Raw genomic sequence first — 7,119 nt, forward strand, 5'->3', positions numbered from 1 at the left:
CGGCTCCAGGCTAGTTTTCTGATAACAGAGAGGTGTTTAGTTGGTAGTCCGACGGCGGTACGTTGTGGGAGTGCAACGCTCCATGCGTAAACACATTCACCAAGCCTACTTAAAAAAGAGAGTGAGCTTGGTCATTAGTATGCAGGCTCTGGATGTCTTTGATACCTTTAGTTTCAATTAAAACTTTTACCCTAGTGGCTGGGCTAACCAGAATGAACTCTTTTTCCCGTAGAAACAGACGAATATAGAAGAAGAGGCTTTGATACCAGGCGCACTATTGTAGTCGGAGACAGTATCCTCCAAAGGTAGTACACCGGGTGTCAGCCGTAGAGCCGTCTCAGCAACTACTTCCGGTAGCAAGGCGACAGAGCTAACCGCTTCCTGTTATGGTACTCCTGCCCCCAAACCGTCAACTGCGGGGTTCCCCTGGAGAATGAGGACCGATAAGAATTGCAACTATCAGAAGCCAGTGAAAAAGCGACTCCTGGACCGCAGGAGGAAACAGGGGGATGTATCGTCTGTTTTGATTCTTCCCAGGAGGTACCAATTCGCAAACGTCGAGAGTCCTTAGGTACAACTCTCACAAAAGACAGCAGCCAAACGAAATCAACAACAAAAGATACTACTTCTTATTGGAAATTCTAAAAAAAAAAGAAAATGTACACAGGAACACACAGTTCACAATAAATAAAACTTTGATTCACAAGATAGGCCTTGTGCTACGGCAGCGAACAAAAAATCAATGCTTCAGAAGAATCTTAAATCCAGTGAGGCTGGATAGCGGATGGTGAGTGAGATACAACAATAAGTTACATATATTATATAACGAAACAGAAGCCGTCATGACATTAACGCTTCGGTGGAACAATGACACATCCAATCTCAGGAAGCTGAATAACGTGATCTTCAACACCTACTACAGGCATAAATACTGGCAGCTTGTGAAGCTGCTAAAGAGGTGTAAATCGGAGATCAGGACTGGCAGGAAGCGATGTTGCCTGTGGTATTGTGAGAACATCGGAAGCATAAGCGGTTCTGCTAGATTCAAGAAATATAGGAGCATCTCTTTTTCCAAAAAGTTGCGAGGGTGACCCTGTACTAGTCGGAATGCACTGCCTCGCTAACCAGAAGAACTACGAGTCAGAGCATAGAGGGGACTCCACTCTTAATAGTCCCCCAGTGGACGAAGTTTGTAAGCTACTAACGACTGTGAAGGGTGGATTCTATTTGCACAATTTAATAACCGTCGGCTCTAGATGGAGAAAGCATATCATTTGCGGTAAATGAAGGACGATATCCTCCTCCTACAACAAAACTCGGTCACGGGAGTTTTTGGATCATTGGCGATTTACACGGAGCACTACCCTACAGGGAACCATACCAACAGACTTGGGATGCTCTAAAATTCGCACTGTCTAAGTTGTGAAACGGAGGGAAAAACCCTCAGGCACTTTTTTTGTGATTGCTCAGCTCTAGCTAGACCAAGAAGACTGTATACAGGAGACTCTCAGCGCATTCTTCGAAATTTTATGGGGAGAAAAATCATTGCGGGTCTTTCACCGTAACGGTAATTGCGGGAGAAAAACTTCCGCGCATTAGGTCTGGCATTAGATCCTTGGTGTGCACCCACATGGTTGCGGGCATGTAACATTACACAGCTCTTTATGGTTTGTCACATGAGGCGGGAAAACACTCCCATGAAAACCATCGAAAAATCAATACATTAACCTGTGGGCTGGATCTGTTTCTTCTGTATATAGTCTTCTTTAGCTAGCCTTTTGTCAGCACAGCTTTAGTTAGTCCATTTTATTTTTCAGGGCGAGGAGCAAAAAGACTATAATCAAGAGAAGCAAATTCCGCCACAAAGGGGCGTGGAATCTCGCTGCGTACCTTTCACGTAGGGACAAGGTAGGTAAGTGGCCCATGGCACATGTACTTAATGAATTGGTGTGCCGGTGAGTCGATGTGAGCTAGACTATTTTCTTGTGTGTGTTTCCCCATCCAAATCCCAGCAGGAAACGGATGTACCCACTCCACTCCACTTATTTGCTACAAAAGTAAACATGGATCAGCTACCGAGAATGTTGCGCGTGTTTGTTTCACCAAATTTCTTCACTTCACATCAACATCCTACGGATCATTTGAACTGGTCGCAGGGTTTAGATCTTCGCTGCGCCTGCTCTTCATCGAATTTGAGAAACTTTTCGATAGTGTGAACAGGGAGTGTATCTGGAGTGCTCTACGCAGAAGGGGTATTCTGTAGAAACGGTTAATGGAGTGACATATGATAGTACAAAATGTCCCGTGCTGCACCGAGTTTTTAATCTTGGAGGCATCCTGTCACCGATATTATTTCTTCTTGATATCGGTGACGTTCTTCATGTTGCTTTCTCCGGAGGACGTAGAGGAATTCGACAGACGATGACATCTTTCCTCAAAATCCACCACTGCGCTGATGACATCTATTTGCTCTCTCACCGAGTCATGGACCTGGGGCAAATGGCTCTGGATTTGGAAAGAGAGGCAAGTAGAGTTGGACTGAAGATAAATACCAACAGAACCAAGGTTCTCAGTCTGACTGGTCATTGCACTCTCCCTATCGGCATTAATGGGCAGTGCTTCGAAGGCGTCGATCAATTTGTATATCAAGGAAGCGTAATTTCTGCCGACGATGCACCGAACGAGATGTTGCCCGATGCATTAAGAGTGCTAGAGCCGCTTTCGTTGCTTTGTCTAAAATCTTGAAATACAGTTATCTCAACACGAAGATCAAGTTGAGACTCTTCTGTGCTAGTGTTCCAGCTGTGCTGCTTGAAGGGAGTAGCATATTGAAAGTAAACTCAACTGTTACCCAAAAGCTCCAAGCTTTCATCAATACCAGTCTGCGTCGTGTCATCGGACTGCCTTGGCCTGACGTTATCTCAAACCAGGAACTTAGTCAGAGCACTGGCCTGGCACTCGAACGCACTGCGATCGGAACACGGAAATGGCTGTGGATAAGTCATACTTTAAAGAGAAGCGACAATTGCATTGCTGACTACACCATCCAGTGGATTCCAGTCTCCCAGGATGGCCAACATGGCGCTGAACGGCATTTCAGATAATCGCAAACGATGGCGCATAGGTGTGGTCGACGCACTATATCCTACCAAGGGGTGAATGGCAACCATACATTTTTTCGAATGTTGATTCCTCCGGAGAATCTTAGGCCCCGTGAGGGCGAACCAGAAGCTGTCATTCATAGAAGGACTCGAAAACCCAAGTGAGCAGGTGATATAGACCATATGAAAGAAGAATTCCCAGGCGACCACTGAAAGGCACGGTCGAAAGCAAACGAAAACCAAGAGCACCCAGCAGACGGGAGGGCTCAGTGGGCAACACAAATTATATGCTGCTTGGTTTCCGAACTTAGAGAAGCGGTCACTGGAATAGAAAGAATGAAATGCAGGCAAACACCTTGGGAGACCAATTGCTGACATTGGAGAAAGTTTCGTCAAGTTATCAAACCAAACTCTCTGGCGCTCAAAGGTCGGGAAGTGCAGCTTCCTCGCTTCCGGGACGAGATTTGAATCAGAATATCGAATCCAAATTCCCCCCGCCCCCAAATAAAATTAATTTGGTTCTAAACAGTTTCTCCGCATATAAATCTTTGGGTTCAAGTGGCATAATGCCAACCATTCTCCACAAACAGGATAGAAGCAGTGAGCCGTAGTTTGCAGTTGTTTGTGCAACTCGTCTGGACATCTCCTGTTCGCGAACAACTTTCAGCCCATCAGCCTTACCTAGTTTATGTTGAAGACGCTAGAGAATGTCATAGTTATTTACCTAATGACGACCATGGAGAGGTCGCCTCTTTCTGAAACTGAACACGCCTTCCTCAAAGGTAAATCAACAGAGATTGCTGTTCACAGTAATTGCGCTTGAGCGGTCGTTACACTAAAAACAGTATACATTAGTGGCCTTTCTGGATATAGGGGGAGCATTTAACAATACAAATGCCAAACCCATCAAGGAGGCCCTAACCGAGATAAGATTGGAGGGGCGTTAAGAGCAGGATAGTATTTATGCTAAGAACCAGGACAATTGAATGTAGTCTGGAAGATAGCCACTTAATCAGAGCTTTGACTATAGGGATGCCCTAGAGTGGTACTATCTCTCCACTGCTCTGGTTGATGGTGACGGTTGAAATTGGACGGATACAAGATAAGAGAGGAAGAAATGGGTGGCGTATGCTAAGGAGTTGGTGATATTGGCATCAGAGAAGTTTTTGCCCGTTATTAGTGGAATGATGGAGAGCGCGTTCTGAAAAGTGTATCTGAAGGCTACAAGATGCGAGCTGGGGACGTGTTCGACTTGAATTTCGCCCCCCGTGGCGGAACGGACAATGTAAAATATCTGGATCTGATCGTGGATTCTAAGATAAATCTGAGATAAAAGACAGAACTAAAGGTTGAGAATGCCTGCCCAACCTCCTACGCCTGCACGAAGACCTTTACAGGAAAGTAGGATCTCCATCGACAATGGTCCACCCTAACATATGATTCTGTTGTAAGGTCGCCAACGCTGGGAAATACAATAGGTTCAAGTTTAATTAGATCCAAAAAACCACATGTGCAGATGGTATTAGGAATATGCAGTCCCACCCGGTAGATACCTTTAATGTTTTCTTACACATCCTACTGGACTTTCATATTAAATATGCTGTAGTATATCAAAGCCGCCATTAAGACCAAGTACAAGTTTTAGAGCAGGGAGATCCACAGTTGATGCTGTCATGCAAATCGTTCGACGAGCGGAGGCACATAGCCGCGGAATTCGGCGGGTGGTGCTCTTCGTAACACTTGATGTCAGAAATACCTTTAATTGCGTAAGAAGACATTCTAGGCACACTAGACTATATTTTCCACGTGCTGAACTATCTCTTACGGATATTGAGGGACTATCTGAGGAATCGCTCCCTGCTCTATGAAACACTAGAGGATGAGAGGAGAATGGAGATCACGTCGAGGGTAGTACAGGGATCTATCCTAGGGCCGGACCTGTGGAACGCTACCTATGATAGTCTACTTAAACTCTACATGCCAGAAGAGTCGCGCCTGGTCAGCTATGCAGATGAAATCGCGGCGCTTGTTGCTAGACGCACTGTCGAACAGGCAAAAAGCAGACTCGACATATTGATGCGACAGGTAAGCGGATGGATGACTACTCATGGTTTCAACGTTGCACTGGAAAAAACCGAAGTAGTCATCCTGACTAAAAAGAGAATTCCAACCCTGCGCACCATATCATTCGGCAAGTCGATAATCGAGTCAAAACCAGTGGTAAAGTACCTCGGATTGACTCTTAACTCAAAGATTAGCTTTTTTGAACAAATCAAAGCGGCAGCATACAAGGCTGCAGCTGGAGTTTCGGCGTTAGGTAGGCTAATGGCAAACATTGGGACGTCTCCTGATGATTTCGACGCAGTCTGTCCTGCTCTACGGCGCAGAGGTATGGGCTGACGCTCTTAGCAAGGAGGTATATCTCGCGCAGGTACAGAAACAGGGAGCTTTGCGGGTGGCGCCTGCGTACCGTACTGTCCCTGAACCGGCCGTGATGGTGATCGCGGGAGTGATCACCGTTGCCTTTCTTGCTAAGGAGCGTCAAGCCATACACAAAGAAGGTTGTTGCTCGTGAAGAATGGCAACGCACTCTAGACGAGTGGCAGCTGTCTTGGCAAAATGAAACTAGAGGTAGATGGACTGCGCGGCTCATCGGCAACTTAGGTGCGTGGTTGAATCGGAAGCATGGTGGGAATGACTATTTTCTTCCCCAATTTTTAGATGGGCATGGAGGTTTTCTGCCTGCACAAGATTGGAAAGGTACGATCTCAGGATTGTGTGTTTTACAATGAAGTTGTGCACCACACCAACCACACTTTTTAAGGTTTTGTGTAAACCTTATTAAAATTGGTTTACTGTCTGTTTGTCTGTCTTTTATTTTTTTATTTCAGGAGGTGGAAATCTTGAAAAGACACTGGTCTGGACACACAAGCGTGTGGGATTTTTTGCCACTAAAACCACTTCCGACTCCCTCCCTGCCCCACGGAACCACCATAAGGTATTACCTCACGGAGCGGAGTCAGCTCATACGCGATACCCGCGACCGCGCTTTTCTCCTCTCCTCTGTGTTTCACAGTTTGGTTTGGATAGATGCGATCATGGAGTTGACAGCATCCCAATTTTCATGATGTGGTACCATTTTCGGCACCAGATTTTCTGGTATTAGCACCTCTTCTAGAGCCTCCTCTAAATTCCTCCTTTCTTCCACAAATCTCGGACAGTGGAAGAATGTATGCTCTGGGTCCTCTGGGACTCCATCGCAATTTGGACAATCCAGTCTCCAATTTAACCTGTGCAGGTATTGGCAATATCCTCCATGACCCCGTGCGAAACTGGATGTCGGTCTGTTTGTCCGTCACACGCATTTTTCTCGGAGACTATAGCAGCGATTGACACAAAATTGATGGAAAGGTGGGAACAGTGAACGCTCATGCATATAGTAATTTGTTACGCCGAATTTAAAGGGAGGTCCCCATACAAGCAAAAGGGGAAGGGGGGAGGGTAGTATTTTTTTTTAAACAAATATAGTCATGTGGGGTATCAAATGAAAGGTCTCGGTTAGTACTTTTCGAAGCTGGTTTTAGTTTTGAAATTTTTTAGGAAGGCGGGGAGTCCCGGGGGTTGAAAGTGATCATTTATTTAATGGGGCCATTATCAGAAACTGCCCAACGAAAAAAATCTGAAAAAAAATCATGAGGCTGCCACAAGATGGTGGCTAGGCTCCGAAATGCCTTCCATACCGATATCCCTTCAAATAAAGCTAATAATAGTATATTACTATAATTTTCAGTAATTGACTGCAGAACTCCCCTTAGGTTCATCCTAGCACCATGCAATTTTGCAGCAATGCAGGCTATAGTATAATAATAGGTCAAAGTTGTCACTTCTTTGGAAATTCAAAATTTTGAATGTCAATATTACTCGAAAGTGGATATTCTCACATAATATTGTATTGGCGTATTTTACGTGTTACGTACTAATGGGACAAATGCACACTCAAATGTCTTTATGAAAGAAA

Source organism: Hermetia illucens, chromosome 2, assembly GCF_905115235.1.
Source record: "Hermetia illucens chromosome 2, iHerIll2.2.curated.20191125, whole genome shotgun sequence".
Lineage (NCBI taxonomy): Eukaryota > Metazoa > Arthropoda > Insecta > Diptera > Stratiomyidae > Hermetia > Hermetia illucens.